The following is a 14,185-nucleotide window of genomic DNA, read 5'->3' on the forward strand; positions in this document are numbered from 1 at the left end:
TTTCCATTTTCAGAGGAGGCAGCTGTGGCTTAACCCCTGCCAAAGCTGCTTCTCCATCGCTGAGCTCCTTTATCATGAGACCCCAGCATCCAAGACAGGCTTCAACCTTGAGTGGACAGGATTCATCTACACGTGCCCTTTGGGTTCTCAAACATACACACTAGAAAACGGGTGTGTTTCCCAAGCTTATCTTGGACACCATGCTAGTTCTGACAGCTGCTTCCTCACGTCAGGAACATTTCAGGAACATGAGCGTTTAAGTCCTGCGGGCCTACAGATCCAGAAAGAAAACACAGAGCCGAGTCGTGGTGGCATTTCCCTACACTTTCTGTTTTGTTGGGTCTCCGTTCCGAGGGCAGAGCAACTAAGAATACAAATCACCCACAAACAAGGATGGAACAAGAAGACAGTGAGCTGTCTGGGGCTTTTCCTAAAAGAGGAAGTCTTTTGACCTTGTATGACCCCAGGGCTGCACTGGTGAAAATACTGTGTGTGTGTGTGTGCACGCGTGCACGCGCATGATCCGTCTCACCAGATCCAGCAGCAAAGAGAAGCAAGGGTTTAAAAGCTGAAGTCCCCGAGCAAAACTCTGCAAAACCTTCCCACCTCTATTTGACATGCCCCCCGGGGAATGCTGGCAACCACTCGAGCCTCCCAACAGGCATCCATGATGGGTCCTACCAACACCTCCGTGAGGGAGAAGGAGGCAGGAAAAAGGGTCATAAGGGTAAGATTTTAACAGTCTCCTGACTGTCTAAGCCTGCAGCCAGCAGAACAAGGGAGCAAGAAAAGAGCTGAGGAAAGGGGCTGGATTTCAAAAGATCTCTCTTTGAGAACACTGTCTGAATCGTACAGTTTCTGAAAGAATGTAAAGACCAAAGTTTTTGCCTCAGGAAAATCATTCTGCACCTCTCTTATCTGATGCATCCAGAATAAGGGTTAAAGAAGAGCTTCTCTCCACACCCAGGGACTCACAGAAGGAAGAAAGAGTCTCTTCACAGCATCCCTTGGTTAATTTCCTCACAAGGGCTGCCATGGCAGTAACAGAGCAGAAAAGGCAACAGTGTGAACTCCAGCATGGTTCTAAATCCCAGCTCTATCACTTATTAGCTGTGTGACCTTAGGCAGGTTATCAAGCCTATCTGTTCCCAAAGGGCTTTGCAAGGATTAGATAAGGAACCCTGTAACACATCTAGAATAGTACTTTACATCTCATATGTACTATGGGTTGGAGTACAAATAGGTACAAATTTTCCAGACAGTAGCTTGGCCATAGGTATCAAAAATTTTAAAGGATACCTTTTGACCCAGCCATGGATCAAATGTTTCCTAGGCGATTTAACCATGTGTGAAACATGTTTTCTAAAAAAATAAAGAAAAAAACAAACAAAAAAACACTACAATGATCTAAATCTATATGTATGTTACATATACAAATGTAAGATTCTTTCTTGTAAAAAAAATAAGATGAGAAAGCTGTGTGAAGTCACACAGATAAATTACTTTCCAGATACAACTAAATTATGAAACTCTAAGAGCATTTTTTAAAAATCCATCACCTTTTAAAAGAATATTTTCTAGAAGAACTCATGGAAGGCAGTAAGGACCTAAAAGGGTAGACTGATTTTTAAAAAATATTTCATAAATTTGAAATCATGCTGGGACCATTGGGTGTGTTTGGCCCCAGACCCAAGTACCTAGATGGCATCAGATTCTGCAATTCAGCAAAGCAAGAATCATGGACAGATTTCAAAGCATATGGACTCAGGCTCATACTGCATGTTCAAACCTTCTTTCCATATGGAAAATGGGAAAAGAAGCGACCCTATTTTTCCCTTAATCAGCATGTCCTCTGAGCACTGCCTTTGCAGTAAAGCAAAGTCTGAAAGGCACGACTTCTCCTTTTGGCAGTTAAGTGGGGAATCATTTCAGACTGTCCCTCCTTCCATGAATAGATGGGTGAACCTGGAGCCATCCAGCTAAGCCAGCAATACAAAAGCCCGGAAAAGACATCTTGGTCCTCAAGTTCACGGGGAAAGTACAGGAAAAGTTAAATAAGATGGTGCATGTGAAAAAACTATGGACCACAGAGTGGATCGTTGAGACACACAAAGTAGCTTGGGAAGGAGGAACGTGGCAGGAAATGGGCAGGACCTAAATTCTCTGAGCTGTTTATATCCCCCAAGTCACTGCATACCACCTGCCACTGCCGGATGATTCTCTATGACCTACGATGGGAATGTTTTGGCCCACAGGGAACACAGGAAAGACAAGGGGACGTGAGGAAAAAGGAGATGGCAATGCTTTCATTACTTAAGTTTGGAAAGTCAAATAACAGGGATTCTTAGAAAGGCCAGCATACTGGAAACTTCTAAGAAAACCTATTTGCATAAAATGGCAAAATTATTTGCTACCATCTGATTTCAAATCCATTACTGGCCGATGATGTTGAAAACCGATGCTTCCCCTAAGACAGTTGCCTGAAAATAATTTGCTCTGAAAAAGGTTGGCACTGAAGGGCAATGTCTATCTCTTCCCCTGGATAAGAATAAATGACTCCCTCCCTCATTCCACATCCACAGGGTCCCTGACAGCTTCCTTCTTGCTGCCACTTTTCCTCTGGGGATTTCCTCTGAGTTGTCCCCTCAGCCAGTAAACTCTCAGTAAAGGTTACTACTGTTGCTTCTTCTTTTTCTCCTTCTTCTCCTCTTCCCCTTTCTTCTTCTCCTTCTTCTCCCTCTTCTTCTTCTTCTTCTTCTTCTTCTACTACTACTTATTATTACACTTGTACTACTACTTATTATTATATTACATTATAGAGCCATTCAATCAGCTCTTTTTGTTCAAATCAGGTTGAGAGCCAACACACAAACTATAACCGTACACACTAATGATTCTATTCCTACAATAAGGCATCCTGATTACCAATGAATTCCAACTGGAAATGAGAGCCGGCATGGCTAGCCACCCTAAATACAATAAGACCTCTGAATCAAGAACACATCTCTCCTCTACAAGCTGCATAAACGTCTTCAAATATTTTTAAAAGATACATACTGCCACTAAACAAGTTCCAAACGGTCCCTGAAAATTGGATTTGGCATCCACTGTATTGTTACCATTTCTCCCTCTCTGCCAGCCCCTCCCAGGACCACACTGGTTTCCTTCCCCCTCCTTGCAGAAGCAGACGGTGCTTGCAGAGAGCTCAGGTTTGGTGTCAAGCACACCTGACTGGAACCTCACCGCTCACAACCTGCAACCTCTCCGAATCTTAGTTTCTTCATCTATAAACACAGACCATAATAGCAACTTGGCAGAACTACTGTGAGGAAGAAATAGATAAAAAGGCAGCTTCTAGTAAAAGGAAAAGTACGGGATGACTGCTTTAGTCTCCGCTAGGACTTCCCCAAAGAAATTCCGAAGAGTAGAGCCAGTGCCTCACCTCATAGCAGAGTGGACCCAGCCAGAATCTCTCACAAGGAGCAGGAGGGTACCCAGGGTCCATGTTCTGGAATATTAGCATCATCTCCACCCTGCACAGTGTTGGCCAGATCAATCTTCCCAAACATCTTATCACCTGACTCAAAACCCTTCAGTGGCTCCACAATGCCCACTGAATAAAGTCTGGACTCTCAGCCACCATAACTCAGCCCCGTCCCACCTTTCTGACTTCTTATCCCACCAATTCCTCCACCTTCTAAACTCAACCAAAGCTCACAGCTTCATGTACTTGAAAATAGGCATAGCTCTGGCTAAAGTCCTTGTGAGCAGGAATCACATCTTACTCATCTTCAGAACTCCCAGCATATCAGGTACAGCTCCTTGCATATAATGATATGTAGTAATTATTTACTGATAAGAAAGTGGATGAATCCCTCCTGGAGAACCCTCTGGGGGCAGGGAATGGGGAGGAAAAGGCAGATGACATGAACTACATGTTGTGATGGATAAAACTCAATATGAACAAGTAATAAACCAGCAGGGGAAAAATGACTATAAAAAAGCATGCAACCCAAAGAAGAATAATTTCACTATTTTTATGACATTTTCCAGGTGAATCGAGTTAAGTATGTTAACAACTTCTGAATTACATTTATTTAGCATTTCATTCAAAAAACCTTACGGAGCTTACCCAGATGACGGGGACATGATCTCCGTCCTCAAAAATTTACGTGGTAATGATGGAGGCTGGAACATAAACAACCAGCTCGAAAACTAGGCACCATGTCCTGAAGGTGATACTAGAGAAACAAACCACAGATGATAAAACTTTCCAGGATGTGGCTGATGCTACAATACACCCCGATTCTTTTTTTTATTAATTAATTTATTTATTTTTGGCTGTGTTGGGTCTTCGTTTCTGTGCGAGGGCTTTCTCTAGTTGCGGCAAGCGGGGGCCACTCTTCCTCGCGGTGCATGGGTCTGTCACTATCGCGGCCTCTCTTGTTGCGGAGCACAGGCTCCAGACGTGCAGGCTCAGTAGTTGTGGCTCACGGGCCTAGTTGCTCCGCGGCATGTGGGATCTTCCCAGACCAGGGCTCGAACCCGTGTCCCCTGCATTGGCAGGCAGATTCTTAACCACCGCGCCACCAGGGAAGCCCCTCACCCCGATCCTTGAACTCAAGCTTTCAACACAACTGTTTCCTGGTTCATTCTCTGCATCGGACTCACCCCAGTCATTTCATTAACCTCCCAATCCAAGGACCCTGCATTTTATATAGGTGAGTTTTTTGCAAGGCATTTCGGGGGAATTTTACTATATTATGCCAAAGCCCGGAAGAGAGAACACTGGAAGGCTTCAAAGAAGAGGGGGCGTCTGAAGTGGGCCTGGAAAGGCAGGGGATTCTCAGGCGGAAAAACATTCCAAACAATAGGAAGAATAACAACAAAGGCAAGAGGGAGGAAGCGTGATAGCAGGTTTGAACCATTAGCAATACGGAAAAGCTGTGCCCCAGGAAAACTGGGCGGATATGGTAGAGAAACAGCTGGAAGGCTCACTAAGGCTGGCTAGTTAACAGAGAGACATTTGTCCTTACACCTTAACAAGGGTCCCTGCCGACTGATGAGGGGAAACACCCTGGTACACCCCAGGGCACATGCACACGTGGCTAAGGTGCCTCCCACCTGCTGTCTGGTCCTCCTTTCTCACTAGAAAACCCAGCACATGAGCCCCATTAGCTCTAAGGTCCTACCAAGGAGTCTGTCTGGAGAGGAAATTACAAATGCAGAACTAGGTCAATCATTACGATTTAATTCATCCAACATTTCTTGAGTACCGGGTAGATGCAAGTCATTTTGCTGAGCCCTCACATAATGGCACTCCAAAATTTATAATCAGGTCAACAAGGCAGTCGTTGATAATAAATGTAGAGCATGATATATTGAAATATGACACAGAAATATCTTGGGACTTTGAATAAAATCTTCAAACCTAAGTGAAGAGCCCAGCATATATCCAATAAATGCCATCAATGCAGCCATCAACCAAGTTATGGCCTTCATACCGGATGGTGGTGCCACTGTCACCTGGTCATGCTGTGGGGATGCAGATGGGAAGAAGCCCCACCTGGTGCACCAATACTCCCGGCTCCCTCCAGGCTTCCTAAGTCCCTGCAGTTGAGGCTTTGACTCTAAGGTTCCATGAGCCAGCCCTTCCAGGGTCTTCCACGGTGTCTCTCAGAGAACATGGCCAAGCACACTGCATGTCCTACCGCAAATGCCAGTCTCACTGCTGAGATGACAGCCAGATCTAATCACTCTCGGAGCCACAGGGATGCCTTGTCCCAAACACTTCCGCTGTGCGAAGCTGTTGTTTGGGGGCACCTTGCCATCATCTTGGTTCTCTAACTTGGGTTTCTCATCTGTATTAACGGCAGCCGTCTCTATCTCCCCCCGCACATAAGTATTGTAAACCTATTCATAATAACTTCCCTCTCTTTATAAACTAAATCAAAACAAACAAAAGAGGGTACAAAAAATATTTTTGTACCTGTGTATCATTTCCTCTTACAAAGGTATGAAAGCATCTCAAAGACAGGTCTGGTTATTATCAAGAGCACAGTCTGGTCCTTCCTGCAATGCCCATGTGTCTATGAGTGAAATGCATGCGTCATTCTTACACCTTCTCATAGCTCCTCTTAAGTGTGGCAGGCTCACAGCTCTGCCACATCCAACTGCCAAGAGTCATTACGTTACCATCTTCTAAAATGTAAGGGAGGTAGATGTTCCAAATCCTCAATAACCCTTCCTCCCAAAAGCTTGCTCTATGCTCAGAATAAAGCCTTTCCTTGCTAGAAAACACAGGAACACATGCACTGAAGGAACTTTTCGTGGCCACCAGGAACGGTCCCTGACACTCCCTTGACCTGCCTGTTCCCATCAGACCAGAGAACTCTCCATCCTCCAAGAGTGTAAGGAATCTCCAACCCTTCATGGTTTCGCTCTTACTGCGCTTTTGACCAAAGATGCCCTGAGCACCCATGGGCCACCGGTTGACCCTGCCCTCCTCCTACCGCAGGTGGGAGCTCATGGTGAAGCTCATCCCTGGTCAAAGATAGAGCTCCTTCCTCTTCCCTCCCGTAGCCTTTTGCTGCTGTGCTTCTATTAAGCACATATTTCATTCTTTTTGTTCCTATAGATGGTTATTTCCCTGCCTGTCTCTCTAAGTAAATGATAAGCTCTGTGAGAACATGAAATTGTCAAGTTTGCATCTCCCCGCACCAGGCGTCACACCAGCAGTCCAAAAACATCTGTTTGAAGGAATTAACTCTTCTGAGAGTTGTATTTAAAATACTTGTTTGCTGAAAGGAAGCTTCAACTTAACTTCATCATCACATTTCTTTTCATATTACTTGAGGCTAATTTTACAGACTTTTTAAAAGCCTTGGGGGACTTCCCTGGTGGCGCAGTTGTTAGGAATCCGCCTGCCAATGCAGGGGACACGGGTTCGATCACTGGTCCAGGAAGATCCCACATGCCACGGAACAACTAAGCCTTTGCGCCACAACTGCTGAAGCCCAAGCGCCTAAAGCCCGTGCTCCGCAACAAGAGAAGCCACCACAATGAGAAGCCCGCGCACCGAAATGAAGAGTAGCCCCGGCTCTCTGCAACTAGAGAAAGCCTGTGCGCAGCAACGAAGACCCAACGCAGCCAAAAATAAATAAATTTATTTTAAAAAATAAAATAAAAGCTTTGGCCCCAAGCCTGAAGGGAATACAAATTTTTGCAGTTATCTATCTGCTTCCCAATTATTTACAACTGACTCCTAGGTATAATCTGTATGTTATCTTGTCAGGCTACCTTATTCAATAAAGACCAACTTCTCAAAAGAATTGAGTGAAGTGAAAAATTTGAGCAGAGCATAAAAGTAAACCAACAATAAATTTGCTACTGTAAAGTTGATATTTCACTGCATTTTTTCATCTACTATAGCTCTTATAAGGACAAATAAATGGCTTCTCATTCTGTTGATTACTCACAATAAATACACAAATGCTTTTATTCATTTTTCCTAAGAGATCTGTTATTACAGCAATATTTTTTTTCATCCACTCAAGTAGTAGTATTGAACCATTACTGAATGTATTATGTTTAAATTCTCATGCCCCCAAATGTTATCCGGAGGCTGCTTTTACTCACTTTTATCCTGAAATACCACAATACTAGGGCTTTTTGATGAGCCCCAAGTATTGAAGGTACCATATGAGAGGCTGCTACGATTAATTCACTACCATATTCAAGCACTGCTATGTTTTTCCTCTCACCAGAAATTTTATGATTCAAAATTTAACAGAAAAAAATTAACTCTTTACTACAGAGTTCAACAAAATGTACTAAGTACTTAATCCAGCCACATGACCCTGGGCAGGTTGCTTGATTTCTCCAGCTGTAAAAATGAAGGAGCAGACTATAATCTCTAGGAAAACTTCCAATTCTAGTACTCTATGAGAAGGTTAAGTACTTTTAGCTGATTCCCCATTTCCCACTCCACTCTGATGTGCTTTATTCAGTATAATTTAATTCCTCAATAGGTGCTTTATCAGCTCTATAACATCTCAAAATTTGAAAAATGGTTTTGTGCCACATGCTACACATACAGTGATGATGGAGAATCTTTTGAGTTTTCAGACCATACTTGTATGTCACTTTGGAACCCACAAAAAGAATGACTCAATCCTACAACTCAACAACAAAAAAACAAATAACCAATTCAAAAATGGGCATAGGGAGGGTGAGAGGGAGATGCAAGAGGGAGGGGATATGGGGATATATGTATATGTATAGCTGATTCACTTTGTTATACAGCAGCAACTAACATAACAACGTAAAGCAATTATACTCCAATAAAGATGTTAAAAAAAAATGCGCAAAGAACTGGAATAAACATTTCTCCAAAGAGATATACAAATGGCCAAGAAGCACATGGAAAGATGCTCAACATCACCAACCATTAGGGAAATGCAAATCAAAACCACAATGAGAGACCACCACACACCAATTAGGATGGCTATTATCAAAAAAAAAAAAAAAAAATTAAAGAAAAGAATTTTTGGCAAGGATATGGAGAAACTGAAACCTTTGTGCATTATTGATGGGAATGTAAAATGGCGCAGCCGCTGTGGAAAATGGTTTCTCAGAAGGTTAAACCTAGAATCGCCGTATGATCCACTGGATTGAAAGAACTGAAAGCAGGGACTCAAAACAGATACTTTTACGGCAGTGTTCAAACCAGCAAGATTCACAATAGCCAATGGTAATGACAACCTAAGTGCCCATCAACAGATGAATGGAGAAACAAAATGTAGGAATATTAGTCTTTAAAAGGAAGGACATTCTGACACATGCTCCAACAGGGATGAACCTGGAAAACACTCTGCTAAGTGAAATAAGCCACACACAAAAGGACAAATACTGTCTGCTGCCACTTAGATGAAGCACCTAGAGGAGTCAAGTTCATAGAGACAGAGAGTAAAATGGCCCGGGCAGAGGGGGGTGGGGTTCTAGCTTAATGGGTACAGAGTTTCTGTTTGAGACGATGAAAAAAACTTCTAGAGAAGGATAGTGCTGACAGCTGCAAACACTGTAAATGAACTTTTTGCCATTGGACTTTATACTTAGAGATGATTATAGGGGCTTCCCTGGTGGCGCAGTGGTTGAGAATCTGCCTGCCAATGCAGGGGACACGGGTTCGAGCCCCGGTCTGGGAAGATCCCACGTGCCGCGGAGCAACTAGGCCCGTGAGCCACAACTACTGAGCCTGCGCGTCTGGAGCCTGTGCTCCGCGGCAAGAGAGGCCGCGACAGTGAGAGGCCCGCGCACTGCGATGAAGAGTGGCCCCCACTCACCGCAACTAGAGAAAGCCCTCGCACAGAAACGAAGACCCAACACAGCCAAAAATATAAATAAATAAAATTAAAAAAAAAAAAAGATGATTATAAAAGCAAATTTTCTGTTAGGTAACTTTTACCATAATAATAAAAAAAAGAATGACAAACACGCATTTATGAATTCACTACTTGCTGTCACTGTTTCTTTGAGTCCTACCGTGGACAAGTCATTCTTTACTTCCAGGTAACTTGAAGGTAACTTACTGACCCCTCCCCTCCAGACACACACAGAGAGAGAGGGAGAGAGAGGACGGATTTTCAAAATTAAATAAGGGCCCACTTCCCCTTCATGGTGATGCCATCTCAAGCCGTGTGAGGGAAAAGCCTCTCCTGGATGGTACGTGAAGAGAGAGGTTCTCCCAGCACAAACCTGCAGGGAGGGCTTCAGAGCCGTCTGTTATCAGCAGCGCTGCCAGTTGCCATCTCCCCTCAGGGAAAGGGAAGTAGAAAGTGGAGATAACTATCGAGAATCAGCCACTTCGTGACAAAAGACACCAGACTACAGCCAGCCAGATGAATGCGACATGCCAAACTGAGGGGGGGGGGGGGAAACGGTAGAGAAACAGCCAGAACAACAACACAAGATGCTGTTTCATGCCTATTACATGATTTACGAAGACTCTGTCCTTTAGAAAATAAAATGTACACAGTTGGCCCAAACACGTGCCACGTTAGCACTGTCACCTCCCCTACAATCTGAGACAACCCCGTGCGGCCCATTAATGGGTGGAAGAAGACCTCTAAAAGGGATGCTCAGACACCGAAAATCACTGCCGGAACTGAGGTCTCGGCCGCCCAGACGAAGGCTCCTCGCTGCGGGGAGCGCAGGTCATCTACCGAGCTCACTCAATTCCAAGCTGAGGACTTCGCTACCTTTTTAGACCTACTCCCTCCACATGGAGCTGAGTACACACCTGTTAAGTAAGCGACGACTGGATGAATGACCAGAGCTGTCCACTGTTTCCTTTCAGGGCCCAGACTGCAGCCCAAATTGCACCCTGACTTTGAAAAAAAAAAAAAAAAAAAAGTCTTGATGCATTCAAAGCACCTGTAAGAGAGGCAAATAAATAAATCCTCTCCTATAATATTTTAAACTCACCCAGACTTCCTGAATCACCAGCAGAGCCACACCCAAAAGTGGAAATAGCAGTTCATCCACATTCCCTCCTGGGGCCTTTGGACTTTGCTTTTGTAACGGATAGAAGAAAGGGGACCATCTGGGTTGGTCTTCCGGAACCACCTAGAGCACCCCCCGTGCCCAGGGCATCCTCTGGGGGCACCAGCTTCTTGTCTCACTTCTCTGTCCCTCATCCCTGAGGACCTTAACTTTCCAGGTCAGCTCAACAGTGCACATGAGTTAAGTTTTCCCATACAAACAAAATCCCAACATCCCCACAAAGAGTCAATAAAGATTTACCTTCAGGATTACGATTTTAAAGTGAGATTACACTTTCCTGTTCTTCTGTCAGTTGCAAATCCCCAAACCTACTAGAATTCACTTAAAACTAATCTACAGTGTTTTCATTGGAAGAAAGCAATCACGAAAGCTCTGACCTGCTGAGCAGCTGGGAATTTCTTTGCTGAAGGTTGGTTTAGTCTTTATTTTTCTAGCTGCTGGCCCTGCTAACATGATTCAGTGAAGGTCGTATTTAATCTTATACAGAAAAGCTACCTAAGCAGTTCTTAGGTAGGCTTCAGTAAAAATAAATTGCCTGGGCTCTGTGGATAAGTCTGTTGCCTCTACCCAACAATTACAGTCAAAGAGAACAAATGAAGGCAACTGTAAGATACTGGTGCTTGATTTCAAAAGAACTTCCCTGCACATAAGTTATAGGCTGAGTGTTTGTTAATAACAAAGTTATTGTTAATAATTAACCCACCAAGAAAGTAGCAGCTCCCGAATGTATACCTCCGGTTTATCAGCAAATACAGCTTATTTACATGTACAGGAAGGTATTACTATCAGCATTGGGACATAAATGTCAAAGGAATAGACTGATAAGACTTTTGTTAAGGCCTCGGTAAAAAGGAGAAAACCGAACAATTTTTTCACCTTCTGGATGTTGAACGCCTAATACAAAGTGACAAATCCTATTGCAAAGTGACAAATCCCAATGTTTATGTGCTCAATACATATACCATTAGGTTTCTAACACAAAGGAGATCTAGGCCATAGGTCCCAAGCTGGAATTCAGCCTTTGAAGCTAACCTTTGCTTTAGGGCTGAAAATCAAATCAACAAATATTTATCTAGTGCTTACTGTGTATCAAGCACTAGTGGAGAATGCGAGGAAATACGACACAATCCCAGCTCTCAGATAACCTGCCCATGGAGGTGTTGCGAATGGGAAAATCCAAGGAATCGACCTTTTTCACAATAGTTCAAAGGGTGGAAAAGATTCAAGATGTTTGTGACTAATCGCCAAAGGAATGGCACACACAGTGTGTTGCTTCTGAAGAGATTCAGAGCATCTTATTATTTCAAGCTGATGAGATCGGGTAAGGTTTGTGGAGGGAGGCACAGTGAGATGCAGTTATAACCAAACGACCTAACTCTGCTTTCCTCTGGTTTTTTTAGGTTTAGCCTTGTATTACAATGTTTCCCTGTATTTCTCTTCACAGCTTGCTTCATTTCCTAACCCTGCACCATCCAATATGGTAGCCACGAGCCACATGACTACTGCACACTTGAAACGTGACCAGATTGAATTAAGATGTGTTGAAGGTGTAAAAGATACACTGGATTTTGCAGATTCAGTATGAAAAAAAGAACGTAAATAATCTCATTAATACTTCTACATCCGTTTTATGTTGAAATGATAATATTTTGGACACATTGGGCTAAATAAAATAGTATTAAAATTAACTTCACCTACTTCTTTTTACTTTTCTAACGTGGCTACTAGAAAATTAAAAATGATACCTGTGGCTCACATTCTATTTGTATTGGACAGTATTGTCCTAATCAATACTCATTCTTCTCCGCTGTGCTTTGGCATTCTGCCTCTGAACTCCTTACGGTTACGCCCAACCCCTAGTTTCATAATAAATGCAAAAAACGTCTCCCGTATCTATAAAGGGATCAAAACTATTCTAAATTTTTTTCCAGACACAAATTCAGGATTTGTAAGCTTCTTCAGTTATGGAAACTCAGAAGTCACACTCGGATTGAGTCACACGAAGTCATTCTCCCGTGGGGACTTGTAAAGGTTGCTGTGTGGGGAAAATAAAACTTCCCTGGATTCCTCAGTGCTCCTGTAAAACAGCTGAGCCACCTGAGACACAGGAATGAACACAACATAAAGATAGTGAATAAAAGATAGTGAATGTTTGCATTCACTTCCCCTGGAAACATTTTACTCTTCACCTACCATGAGAATTGGGTGTGTAGCCATTTGTCTAAATTAATTACTCTGATCCAGAAGGATAATCAAACTTCTCTTATCTCCTCAAGAGGGCCAAATGGTTACAGCCTTGACTAGGTCCCTGGGTTAAGTTTGCAGGGTTCCAGGAAGACCTATGTCTCTAAGCATGTACATTTCAAAAGGGATGAAACCCAGACCTTAGCCCAGACCTTCCGAAAGGTTAGGATGAAAATCCTGGATCCTTTCCACCCTGACTCAAAGGAGCAAAGGCGCTTGCTTGCTCGTGCACTCTCTCGCTCTCTCTCTCTCTCCCCTCCCCCCAACCCCGTGCCCCCTCCTTTGGCAGAGGAGGGGGATGGTTGCTCTGACCGTACCACACCCACGTTCCATCAGCTTTCATGGCATCACTTATAACTTCAGGGACTAGGTATGGGGGACCAACACTGCAACATCTCTCTGGCCGCTGACCTGGTTTCAAAGCTCAGTAAAGAACTCTTTCCTCCAACCCCCATGCCTGGGGCGTCTGCAGTATTCACATACATAGAAGACATAACTGTGAAGTGGGGTAACATCTCAGACCCTCCACAGTTCTTGAGAAAACAGTGTGTCCCAGCCTCACCACAGAGCCATCAATCTCAGTGTCTTCAAGTAGTAAGAGATGAACAGGGACAAGGGCATCTCTCCGCACTGGCTGGGAAAGCCCTGATTCTAGAGCCTGGCTCTGCACATCAAGGCACAAGGGGCCCAGGAAGGGCCAAGTTCACGCGCACCATCCCCCTGAGCAACATCCAACTTACTTGTCCTCCGCCTACGTTTACCAGGCGTGAGGTCAGAGGGAACACTGCAGAGCTGTCTTGAGAATATTTTTCTGGTTATAAAAGTAACTGTGCTGTTGTATTAAATTTGGAAAATACAAGTGTTTCAAGGGGAAAAAAAGAGCCAAACATCCATAATCACACCATCGAAATGCTTCCTCCCAGTTTTTTCTTAATGATGTGTATACAGATACACACACACGTTTTAAAAATAAAATTAGGGTCACAACTGAACATCCTCTTCTTTCCACTCAGCATATTCCACAAACATCTTCCCACCATTAAATACAAACACAGGAATTTCATCGGCTATCTATACTCAGTGTGTGGACTGCGCCATAACTCATTTAAACGTGCTCCTACTGTTGGGTGTTCAGGGTGTTTCCGAGTTTTCACTATTACAGAAGCTAACAGTAAACATCCTTGTACATAAATCTTCGCTCCACCTCTCGTTAGCTCACATATGTAGGTTCCTAGAAGTGGAATTACGGGAGCAGAGAGTTCAACATTTTAAGACATTAAGTGTAACACTGCCAAACTGAATTCCAGAAAGTTTATTTCAAAGTACAATGCCCCAACTACAGTATGAAGTGTTTAGTTTCAAAACCAGTGGCCTGCAG

The 14,185-nt window shown here is 43.6% G+C and overlaps 1 protein-coding gene across 4 annotated transcripts in view; it reads right to left on the reverse strand.

The window, feature by feature from the left end:
- Positions 1–14,185, reverse strand: part of IRF2 (interferon regulatory factor 2) — a 104,758-nt gene that overhangs the window by 62,809 nt on the left and 27,764 nt on the right. Inside the window, exon 1 of one of the 4 annotated variants that reach the window (XM_068532006.1) lies at positions 10,804–10,824. The exons of the other annotated variants lie outside the window; for them this stretch is intronic. The gene's annotated coding sequence lies outside the window, so the exon portion shown is untranslated. Of the gene's footprint in view, positions 1–10,803; positions 10,825–14,185 lie in introns of those variants that run through there. 4 annotated transcript variants of the gene reach the window in all.

Source organism: Eschrichtius robustus, chromosome 21 (assembly GCF_028021215.1).
Source record: "Eschrichtius robustus isolate mEscRob2 chromosome 21, mEscRob2.pri, whole genome shotgun sequence".
Classification (NCBI taxonomy): Eukaryota; Metazoa; Chordata; class Mammalia; order Artiodactyla; family Eschrichtiidae; genus Eschrichtius; species Eschrichtius robustus.